Raw genomic sequence first — 12,755 nt, 5'->3', positions numbered from 1 at the left:
TGAAGCTGTCTAGGCTTGTCGCTGCCACCATGTGTTCATGACTCTTTGGGTGAAGATGTACTTCCTTTTATCTCTTCTAAGCCTCCTGCTCCTTAATTTCATGGAGTACCCAGGAGTCCTTGAGTTGTGAGAAAGGGAGAAAAGTACGTCTTTCTCTACCTTCTCTATCCCATGCATAATCTTATAAACCTTGATCATGTCACCCCTCAGTCATTGTTTCTCGAAGCTATAAAGTCCTAACCTCTTTAACCTTTCTTCACAGAGGTATTCCATCCCCCTAATCATTTTAGTTGCCCTTTTCTGCACCTTTTCCAATACTATAATAAACTACAGAGTATTCCAAATGCAGCTGCAACATAGATTTATACAGGGGCATTTTAGAAGAAGAGACTTGATTTATACCCTGCCTTTCACTACCCGGAGGAGTCTCAGAGTGGCTTACAATCTCCTTTCCCATCCCCTCCCCACAACAGTCAACCTGTGAGGTAGGTAGGGCTGAGAGAGCTCTTTTGAGAACTGCCCTTGAGAGAACAGCTCTGAAAGAACTTATAACTGACCCAAGGTCATGCCAGGAGCTGCATGTGGAGGAGTGGGGAATCAAACCCAGGTCTCCGAGATTAGAGTCCGTGTTCCTAACCACTACACTAAACTGGCTTGGACTAACAGTTTTTTGGCTGTTGCATGATGCTTACCGATATATTCCTCAATATCCATGTGCCTTCTGGTAAGGACTGACAATTGCAGTGTTATTTAACTGAATGCAACTTTAATCACCTACAATATGGAAGCACCTTCTTTTTAGAATAAAATTGAGGGATGTGGATTGAGTCAAGGAGCCCAATTTGATAAATGGCTCGATGGCTGGACTTGTCTTTTAAATGGTTAATGAAGACCTGTGTATTCCATAGGCATGTCTCACTTCCTAGAGAAAGAGTGCATAGAGCTGTATAAAAGGTAGTCCAGTTGCTCTTCACTCAGTCAGTTGGAGGAGTCAACCAGCCTTACTCATTTTCATGAACCAGGTAAGTCTTACCTTGTGCTCACCTGGTACATGGATAAATATGGGCATGTGGTAACTGGATACATATGGAATCTGATGGCATTTTTGATTTATCTCTAAAGTGAAGCCTGGATCGAAAGCTTCTGAGGGGTTATCAAGTCTGAGGCAGAAGACTGATCCTACGCATGTTTACACAGAAACAACTTCGCTCGAGTACTACGGATTGTACACGGGAAAGTCCAAAGTTTAGTGTTAGAGAAGTTGGTTGACACACAGACAGTCTCTGGTTGAAATCTAGGGATCTCCACTAATAACACTATTATGCCTTTGGCCACAGAAGAGGCATATTTCTTCCCATTGGCATGCCATGCCTTCACCCTTCATCCCCAAAGCATTAGTTAAATGTCAGGCCAACCAAGCCTTTGCCCAATAACTTCCCCCTTTTCTGCCCATCTCCCACAATCCATCTGGGTTCAGCTTGTGCCACATCTGATACGGCGTACATTAATCTCCCCCCCCCCTTTTTTTTGTTTCCAAAACCCAGAAAGGAAATATTCTTTTCTTCTTTCTATGCCTCATCAGCTTGCCCTATAATTAGGGACAGAATTCCCACACACACTGTATTCAGTTTGGTGTAGTGGTTAGAAGCACAGACTCTAATCTGGGAGAACCAGGTTTGATTCCCCACCCCTCCTCCACATACAGCTGCTGGCGTGACCTTGGGTCAGCCACAGTTCTCTCAGAGCTATTCTGGAAAGAGTAGTTCTTGAAAGAGCTCTCTCAGCCCCACCTACCCCACAGGGTGTCTGTTGTGGGAGGGGAAGGGAAAGGAGATAGTAAGCCGCTCGGAGACTCCTTCGGGTAGTGAAGGGCAGGGTATAAATCCAATCTCTTCCTCCTCTTCTTCTTCTTTGCCATTTTAGGAAGGCCGAGCATCGAAGAATAGATTATTTTGAACTATGGTGCTGGAGAAGACTCTTGAGAGTCCCTTGGACTGCAAGATGATCAAATCAATCAATCCTAAAAGAAATCAACCCTGACTGTTCCCTGGAAGGCCAGATAATGAAACTGAAGCTCAAATACTTTGGCCACCAAATGAGAAGGGAGCACTCACTGGAGAAGACCCTGATGCTGGGAAAGATTGAAGGTCAAAGAAGACGGGGACGGCAAAGGATGAGATGGTTAGACAGTGTCATAGATGCAACGAACATGAAGTTGAGCCAACTTCAGAGGACAACGGAAGACAGGAGGGCCTGGTGGGAGCTGGTCCATGGGGTCGCGAAGAGTCGGACTCGACTGTGCAACTGAACAACAACAAAAATGTCTATAAGGCCGGGGCAACCATACAGGCGACCTAGGCAATTGCCTAGGGCATTAAGAGTTTGATGAACACCAAAAAGCCCACATTGAGCTCCTCCTGTACCTTTGCCCCTGCCATGTTTCCACTGCAGCCAACTGCCTTCACCATGCCAGCACTTGAAACCTGCATGGCCAGCAGTCGTAGGTCTAGCATGAGGTGTGGAATGGGCACTGTGCTTTCACCCGCCCACCAACCACACATGGCCCAGTGAAGCCCACAAGAACAGCCTCTCATGGTGTCACCACATGTCTGCATCCATCTTTCCTCCCTGCACCTTTGGCCACACCATGTTTCCAGTGCAGCTTCTGCCTTCAGTCACCTGCTAGCACCTGTAGCTGTTCACCCAGGTGCAGCAGGACAGGCACCAGAGGTGGAAGAATCATCCGCCAACCAAGACTGCCCAAGAGAAGTCCACAAGAAGAACCTTCGCATCCTGCAGGCAGCCCCAGGTTGGTAGGTGATGGTATGGCTGTCTTCCCTTCCTTCCCTCACCATGTCATGATCCTGGACTTCCTTGTCAGTCTCCCATCCAAATACTAAACAGGGCCAATCCTGTTTAGTTTCCAAGATCTGACAAGATCAGGCTAGCCTGGGTCAGTTTGCTTAGTGTGTTGTTGTTGTTCAGTCGCACAGTCGAGTCTGACTCTTTGCGACCCCATGGACCACATCACGCCAGGCCCTCCTGTCTTCCGTCGTGCTCCGGAGTTTGCTTAATTTCATGTTCGTTGCATCAATAACACTGTCTAACCATCTCATCCTTGGCCGTCCTTCTTTGACCTTCAATCTTTCCCAGCATCAGGGTCTTCTCCAGTGAGTGCTCCCTTCTCATTTGGTGGCCAAAGTCTTTGAGCTTCAGCTTCAGTATCTGGCCTTCCATGGAACAGTCAGGGTTGATTTCTTTTAGGATTGACTGATTTGATCTCCTTGCAGTCCAAGGGACTCTCAAAAGTCTTCTCCAGCACTATAATCCAAATGCATCTATCCTTCAGCACTTGGCCTTCCTTATAGTCCAACTCTCGCAGCCATGCATTACTATGCCTAGTGTGTAGTGTGCTCCAAATCCATTTCTTACACACCCAGGGAAATGCTGATTTCCACTTTGGGGTCAGGAAGCAGTTGTTTTTTTTCCCCAGGCCAGTTTGGCTGGAGATCCTGGAGGGTTGTTTTTTATTTATTTATTTATTTTATTGATTTTTATCTTATTGGATTTATGACTCACCCACCCTGCAAGCAGGCTGCGGACGATGTGCAACCTTAAAACATTTAAAATACAATTGACATATAATTAAAATTATTGCAGTAGGACAGTAAATTATAAATTAAAACCAATCCAAGATGGTATCATCTTCCCCTCTTCTGGGCATGAAACAGAGGTCACTGGTGTGTGTGTGTGTGTGGGGGAGGCATTTGTGAATTCCCTGCATTCTGCAAGGGGTTGGACTAGATGGCCCCGGAGGGCCCTTCCAACTCTATGATTCTATGAAATCCATAGGCCTACCCTGCATGTCTAGAGCAGGGGCAGACTGTCCATTAAGGCCATCAAGAAGAAACCTGATGTGTTGATGGCCTGAGAGTCACCCCACCCACCCACCCATCCTACCAGGGCTACCACAGGGCTACCCCCCCCAAGGGGGCTCCCCAGGCCGAGGCAAAGGGCAGATGAATTCTGCCAATGCTGCAAGCTGGTGAGATGTGTGGAAGGAGGTGCTCGGGCTCGCCCTGCATGGCCAAGGAAGGGCCCAGTTTAGCCTTCCCTGCCTGACACAGTGAGGGATAAGCCCTCCCTGGATGGGCTCACTTGCCTGGCTGAAGGTGCAAATGGCCAGGGACGTCTGAAAGCCAAAGTACATGTTAATGGGCTAGCAGAGGAAAAACAACGGCTGATGATGCCATTTTGGATAAGTATTTAGCTGTTTAAAAATGGCCACAAGGACCCAGTTGTGTGTGTGGGGGGGCGTTTCGGCACTTGAAAAGGAATGGGCGGAAACAAGATCACATGCTGCACAGTGGGTCCCTGCAGCAATTTTTCAACTGCTAACTTCTCATCTGAGCACAAGAATGTAAGAAGAGCCCTGCTGGATCAGGCCAGTGGTCCATCTAGTCCAGCATCCTGCCTCTCATAGTGGTCCACCAGTTTCTCTTGAGGGCCAAGCACAGGGCAGAGAGGCCGAGGCCTTCCCCTGATAAGAACCTAAAAAGAGCCCTGCTGGATCAGACCAGTGAGGGTCCGTCTAGTCCAGCCTCCTGTCTCACACAGTGGCCACAACCAGTTCCTCTGGAGGGCCAGCAACATGGCAGAGAGGTCGAGGCCTTCCTCTGATAAGAACCTAATAGGGCTGCCAAGTCCCCCCGGGGGGCAGATTTCCCCCCGCTTTGGAGGCCCGATTTTCACCCCCGTGGAATCGGGCCCCGGGGGAAACCCCACCCCTGCGTGCACGTCACAGGGAAGTGACGTCATGACGCCGGGCACGCTGGGGGCGGGGCCACAGCCATTTGAGGGGAAAATCCTATGTTTTCCCCTCAAATCGCAGTCATTTGAGGGGAAAACATAGAGTTTTCCCCTCAAATGGCTGTGGCCCTGCCCCCAGCGTGCCCAGCGTCATGACGTCACTTGCCTGTGACGTGCACGCGGCGCGCGTGCGCTTCATATGCACGCGATCCGGGAGCCACCCCAGAGTCCGCGGCCGGCAAGGTAAGTCCAATTTGGCAACCCTAGAACCTAAAAAGAGCCCTGCTGGAACATACCACTGAGGGTCCATTTAGTCCAGCCTCCTGTCTTACACAGTGGCCTCAACCAGTTCCTCTGGAGGGCCAGCAACAGGGCAGAGAGGCCGAGGCCTTCCCCTGATAAGAACCTAAAAAGAGCCCTGCTGGAACAGACCACTGTGGGTCCATCTTAGTCCCACATCCTGTCTCACACAGTGGCCTCAACCAGTTCCTTTGGAGGGCCAGCAACAGGGCAGAGAGGCCGAGGCCTTCCCCTGATAAGAACCTAAAAAGAGCCCTGCTGGAACAGACCACTGTGGGTCCATCTTAGTCCCACATCCTGTCTCACACAGTGGCCTCAATCAGTTCCTTTGGAGGGCCAGCAACAGGGCAGAGAGGCCGAGGCCTTCCCCTGATAAGAACCTAAAAAGAGCCCTGCTGGAACAGACCACTGAGGGTCCATCTAGTCCAGCCTCCTGTCTCACACAGTGGTCTCAACCTAGGGCTGCCAAGTGGGGGTGGGGGGTGGGTAAACCCCTGCTTTGGAGGCCCAATTTCCGCCACCATGGAATCGGGCCCCAGGGGGATCTCTGCCCCCTGAAGCGCAGTGTGGCTGCGTCACCGGAGGTGACGCAACCATGTCGCTCACGTTGGGAGCGTGGCCCCGATTGTCGGAGGAAAAACTCCGACAATCGTGGCCACGCCCTCAATGTGAGCGACGTAGCGCGTCCCTTTCTGTGACGTGTTGGCGGTGCGCGCGCACACGCATCATCGTAGAGCTCCCGGCACCCGGCGAGGCTCCCCCACCGCCAAGGTAAATAGACTTGGCAACCCCATCTCACACAGTGGCCTCAACCAGTTCCTCTGGAGGGCCAGCAACTGGCCAGAGAGCCCGAGGCCTTCCCCTGATAAGAACCTAAAAAGGGCCCTGCTGGAACAGACCAGTGAGGGTCCAACTAGTTCAGCCTCCTGTCTCACACAGTGGCCTCAACCAGTTCCTCTGGAGGTCCACAAAAGGGCAGAGAGGCCGAGGCCTTCCCCTGATATAGCCTCCCGGCTCTGTGATTCAAAGGTTTAGTGCCTCTGAATGTGGAGTTTCCCCTCAGCCAACTTGGCTAGTAACCACTGATACTTATCTGTGTGAAGTGATGTTTCTAGGGTTACCAAGCTCCAGGTGGTGGCTGGAGATTTCCTGCTATTACGACTGATCTCGGGCGACACAGATACATAAGAACATAAGAGATGCCAATGTTGGATCAGGCCAAAGGCCCATCCAGTCCAACACTCTGTGTCACACAGTGGCCAAAAATACCAGGTGCCATCAGGCGTTTCACCGGGACATTAGAAGCCCTCCCACTGTTGACCCCCCCCCCAGCACCAAGTTCACTGGGAGAAAATGGCTGACTTGGAAGGCATTATACCCCATGGAAGTCCCTCCTCTCTCCAAACCCCACCTTCCTCAGGCTCCGTCCCCAAAATATCCAAGTATTTCCCACCTCTGAGCTGGCAACCTGAAAAGTACGCAAACAGAGAGTGATTTCAGCAAAACATACTTTATTCGACCAGGAACAAGACAACTCGCAGGCCGACTTATATTCCCTGAGAAACCGCCACCCAAAACACACACCCCACTTCCCAATAGGTTATTTATAGTGGCCTAGAGTCCCATAGGCTCTCGGCTGGGAATCTAGCCCCCTGATTGGAACGGGCTAGGATCTGCATTGTCCAGTCTCTAAACTGGATACATTACACAACCCTAGGCATTTCCTTTTGTCCATCCAGATCTACCATCCATCAGTTTCACTGGGTGCCCTCAAGCTCTAGTATTTTGGGAGAGGGAGAAAAAAAATGCTCTTTGTCAGATCTCTTCACCTCTTTATAACCTTCATCAGGTGTTGCAAGCTGTGGCTGGTTGGCTCAGACTGAGTCAGTTGAAATTAAACCCAGCAAAGACGGAGGTCCTGGGCCTGAGTCAGACCGGTCTGGGGTTGGGGCTCCCTCTCCCAGCCTTCGATGGGGTGCCGTTGGTGCCTGCGCGGGAGGTTAGGAGTTTGGGAGTGCTCCTGGACTCCTCGTTAACGATGGAGGCCCAGGTGGCAACCACTGCTGGGGCGGCCTTTTACCATCTGCGGCTGGCTCAACAGTTGGTCCCCTACCTTGACCGTGAAGACCTGGCCACTGTGATCCATGCGACGGTCACCTCGAGGCTTGACTACTGTAACGCTCTCTACTTAGGGCTGCCTCTGTTGCCAATCTGGAAGCTGCAGCTAGTGCAGAATGCTGCGGCCAGGCTGTTGATGGGCCTCTCTAGGCGAGACCACATCCAGCCTGGGCTGCAAGTGCTGCACTGGCTGCTGATAGCATACCGGATTCGCTTCAAAGTGCTGGTTCTTACCTTTAAGGTCATAAATGGCCGGGGTCCGGCTTCCCTGAAGGACCACCTCTCCCCGTATGTTCCCCCATGAGCACTATGATCGGGGAGCCTCCATCTCCTGGAAGTTCCAGGCCCCCAAGAGATTAAGTTTGCCCCTACTAGGGCCAGGGTGTTTTCGGTGGCGGCTCCTACCTGTTGGAACGAGCTTTCAGAGGAGATCCGGGCCTTGAGGGACCTTGTGCAATTCTGCAGGGCCTGTAAGACTAGGGCTGCCAAATCGGGGCGGGGGGTGGGGAAACCCCCGCTTTGGAGGCCCGATTTCCGCCGCGGTGGAATCGGGCCCCGGGGGAAACCCCACCCCCACGTGCACATCACTCCAGCCCGGCTCCCGACATGTGCGCGCACGCGCCGCATGCACGTCACAGGGAAGTGACGTCATGATGCCAGGCACGCTGGGGGCGGGGCCACTCTATGTTTTCCCCTCAAATGGCTGTGGCCCCGCCCCAGCGTGCCAGGCATCATGACGTCACTTCCCTGTGACGTGCATGCGGCGCGTGCACGCACATGTCGGGAGTCGGGCTGGAGTCCCCCGCCACAAGGGTAAGTGCCATTTGGCAACCCTATGTAAGACGGAGCTCTTCCGCCAGGCTTTTGAGTAGGAGCCACCGCCGCCACTATTCCACCACCGTCTGCCCCTATCATTGGGGGGCAAGCATCACCTGACAGAAGCGCATAGAACAGTGCTGCTGGAGACAGCACTATTGAGACAGCTGGCCGCTGACTTGGGTTCGTTGTTTCCCATCTTGGGTGATTTACATAGGAAGATCAGAGCACCTTGATTATTGTATGGGATTTACTGTGGTTTTAATGTTGTTTATTCTATTGTATTTTATCTATTCAACCCGGCTTCACCGCATGTTAGCCACCCTGAGCCGTTGGGAGGGCGGGATACAAATCTAGAAAATAATAAATAAATAAATAAACCTTCTATCACACACCCCTCCCCCTTTGGTCATCTCTTTTCTCGACTGAAAAGTCCCAGACCCTTCATCCTTTCTTCATAAGGAAGGTGCTCCAATCCCCTCATCATCTTGGTTGCCCTCCTCTGCACTTTTTCCAGCTCTGCAATGTCCCCCCCAATAGCTAGCAATCCAAAACAGTCCAGTGGAGCCTGAGCAGTGGGTGTTGCCTTCTGACACACTTCCGGTGATGTCAGGGGGTGTGGCATATGCAAATAGGTTATGCTAATGAGCTATGCTAATGAGCGCCTGCACCTCTTTTTCTACGAAATGACCCCTGATAAAACCCAATGATCAACGGAAGTGAAAGCGGCATGCAATGCAGAGGGGGATTTCTGCTCCGACATGCGTTTGCAATAACGACAGAGGGAAAAGCCAATGCAGAATTGCCCAGGGTCAGTAGCTAACTTATTTGTCTGCCCTTGCCAACCTGCAGATTGGCAAAAGCAACAACTGCCCATGCGTGTGCCTTCTCTGTGGTGGCCCCCACATTGTGGATTGGCCTGCCTGGGCAGGTCGGGAAGGCTCCCCCTCTCCTGGCTTTCTGCAGACTATGCGAAAACGAATTATTCAAGAGGGCTTTTCTACCCTGTTTCCCTGAAAATAAGACCTACCCCAAAAAATAAGCCCTAGCATGATTTCTATGCATTTGTGGTATAAGCCCTAGTGTGTCTTCTTGAGAAAAAATAAATATAAGACAGTGTCTTATTTTCGGGGAAACACGGTATGCATAAGTTGGCTGTGATTTGGTGGCCGAACAAACAATCAAGCAGACAAAACTACCCGTGTCGGTCTGCGGTAGAACAGCAAGATCTGACAAAGGGACATTTGACTCTCAAAAGCTTACGGCCCGGAGGTCTTGCTGGCCTTTAAGATGCTGTGAGACTCCGATCATTATTATCTGAACTGTCAGACTCCTTCCTCAGAATATTCCAAAGGGTAACCCGCTGGTGCTTTAACAAAGGATGTTGAAAAGGTGTTCCCTTTCTGACAGAATTATCTACAGGGGATAATCCTGTATATCTTAAACACTCGATGCCCTTACAAATGCACAAATCGTGTAAATGTCTGTCTTAATCCCTTCCTGTTGCTCTTTAGAAAACCTTGTTTATTTCGGCTCCTCATTCGCATCACAGATATGAGCTGTCGTTCCTGTTGTGGCTGTTCCCACGGCTGCTCCGGCTTCTTCTGCTGTGCCTCTAGCTGCCACAACTGCTGCTTCCCTGGCTGGTGTCCCAAATCCTCCGGCAGTTCTCCTCAGCAATCCAAACTCTAAAGAGCCCAATAGATGACACTGGCACTGTTTTGGTTGACTTCCTTCCTGCGTTCTTGCTAAATGCTCAAATCTGGCCCCTGCCTCGAGTCATGAAAACCACATAATCCTTTGTCTCCATCCATTTATCCTCTAATCCTTAGGTTGTGTTCCATTATGTGATAGAGTCATGACTGTTAGGTAGTCAACATGATGTCTTCCTTATCTTCTTAAGAAGAAGATTGTGTCCAGATCACGGAAGGTCGTAGTTCCGCTTATTCTGCTATGGTCAGGCCTCACCTGGAGTCCTGTGTCCAGTTTTGGGCACCACATTTTAGGAAGGATGTTGACAAGCTCGAGCACGTCCAGAAGAGGGCAACTAGGATGGTGAGAGGGTTGGAATCCAAGTCTTATGAGGAAAGGCTGAAAGAGTCGGTATGTTTAGCCTGGGAAAGAGAAGGCTTAGAGGGGACATGATTGCAGTCTTTGAAGGGCTGTCATGTAGAAGATGGAGCAGATCTATTCTCTCTTGCTCCGGATTGCAAGACTAGGTCTAATGGGTGGAAATGACAAGGGAGTCATTATCGGCTAAATATCAGGAGAAACTTCCTAACTATAAGAGTGGTTGAGCAGTGGAACAGTCTGCCTCGGGAGGTGGTGGATGCTCCTTCGCTGGACGTTTTCAAGCGGAGGCTGGACGACCATCTTTCGGGTATGTTGTAGGGCTCTCTTTCGGCTACACTCCTGCAGAGTGCAGGGGGTTGGACTAGATGACCTGCAAGGTCCCTTCGAACTCTAACATTCTATGATTCTATGAGGAGATTATTATTTCTCTCTCAGATATTCAGTCTTCCATTTGTTGTCCTAAGCAGGATATAAAATCCTCAGATCACTGTTATGTTTCTGGGTTCGAAAACAGAGCCCAGAAGAAAGAGGAGTAGTTCAAAGAGTTTTCATCCAAGGAGCAACTTCAACAGGTTGATGCAAGCATTTTCAACCAGCTGAACCTTTGAACCGCCTACCTGAACATGTGGCCTTTGCAAAGGTCCTCAAATCAACACTCCGGACTAATACAAAGGGAATATCTTGAAATTATAAATTCTATCACGACAGTCACTATAGTTTCCATGCATTTCCCCCCATTCATCTCTTTACACATAAATACCTGTACTACTTCTTAGCAGGGCTGTGTTTTGTTGTTGTTATTGTTGTTTCCGGTGGAAAAAAGGTGTCGGAATTCTCAAGAGGGAAATGAAGTTTTCAATCTGTATACTGAAAACTCACGAACATTTAAACATTTTTAAAAGAATTTTGTTGAAGAGGTTCTGGAAGTCCTTTCCAGCATGTTCCCCCGGAAAAACGTCCTGCTTCTTAGACCCCTGGGATAAAGAATCCAGACACAATACTTGGGTAAAATCAAGCCCCCCAGTGTTGTTAATTAATACTTGATCTGCATTTTTTTCATATTCATTCATTAGTTTATTTACTTCATTCATACCATATATTTCTTCCCTGTGGGGATCCAAAGCCATTTACATCATTCTCCCATCCTCTATTTTATAACAACAACCAGTGTTCCCTCTAAGCTGAGTTAGCGTGAGCTAGCTCATGGTTTTTTAGCCCCCGGCTCACACATTTTTGTCTCCGCTCAGGAAGGATGGCTCCAGAGCAGACTAATTTATGCAGAAGCCAAATCCCTTGCTCACAACTTTAATGCCAGTAGCTCACAAAGTAGAATTGTTGCTCACAAGACTCTACAGCTTAGAGGGAACATTGACAACAACCCACTGAGGTTGGTTAGGTTGAGAGAGTTTGTCTCATTTCTTCCATTTTTGCTTCTAATTCCAAAAAGGGACTGTTTCATTACTAGTATGATTTTGTTTCATTATTGTCTCTTTCATGATGGTTGTTTCCAAGGTTCCCTCTAAGCTGTGGAGTCTTGTGAGCAAAAATTCTACTTTGTGAGCTACTGGCATTAAAGTCGTGAGCAAGCAGTTTGGCTTCTGCATAAATTAGTTTGCTCTGGAGCCATCCTTCCTGAGCCAAGACAAAAATGTGTGAGCCGGAGGCTAAAAAACTGTGAGCTAGCTCACACTAACTCAGCTTAGAGGGAACATTGGTTTCATTTACATAGTTCTGTTTTGTTATTATCTCCCACTGGTTTCAATGGAAAACCACCACTACCCTTCTTTGGTCTGTACCTTAATGATGTTCTATCTAAATTAGAATAACCTTGGTGGGTTGCAGCACTCTCCTAGGACATCCACACTTCCAGATTTCAGACAGATAGAATAAAGGGGTTCTCCATCTGGCCCCGCTGGTTTTGGCCCTGATGGCACCTGGGTTTTGGCCACAGTGTGACACAGAAGGTTGGTCCAGATAGACCATTGGCCTGATCCAACATGCCTTCTCTTATGTTCTTATGGTCATTCTGAGGCAACGAAAGGCACCCATGTTTATCAAGAACGTCTATGGGAGGACTGATAGGAATAATTCCACACACACAGTAACACAGACAGCAGCATGCAGTGTGGGTTATTTGGAACTGCAGTTGCACTATTTGAAGGGCAGTAACACGAGGAAGAGACAGACCGGCAAGTCAAGAACATCTGGAGGCACAAGGAGAGCAAGGCAACTGGGCAGGAAGGCAGCAGGGTGAGGACCTTGAGGTAGATTTCGTTGGATGAGGGATAAGGTTTGGAAAGTAGCAACCAAACAGGGGTGTGGAGACTGCAAGGGGAAATTTGACATAACAGGGCAGGCATTTGAAGGAGAGCAGAAGGCAAATTCCCACCCCCTTTCCTTCAGGATTGGAATACCTCACCTATTTACATATTTATGCGACCCTAAGGGTTATGGCCTGCTGTCAGTCAAGCCCATAGCTTCTCTCTCCTCTGTCCCACAAAGAACACAGTTTATGTCCTTACTGGAAAAATGCTGGATGCCTTGTAAAAGTGAAACCGGTAGAATCAGAGATGAGCAAGACTACAATGATGAGAGAAACAGAACAAAACAAGGGGGGATCTGTTTCGTTATCATTTTAA

This window comes from Gekko japonicus, unplaced genomic scaffold, assembly GCF_001447785.1.
Source record: "Gekko japonicus isolate JY-2015 unplaced genomic scaffold, Gekko_japonicus_V1.1 scaffold1184, whole genome shotgun sequence".
Classification (NCBI taxonomy): domain Eukaryota; kingdom Metazoa; phylum Chordata; class Lepidosauria; order Squamata; family Gekkonidae; genus Gekko; species Gekko japonicus.
The sequence above is the reverse complement of the archived record's forward strand: the minus strand, read 5'-3'. Positions refer to the sequence as shown.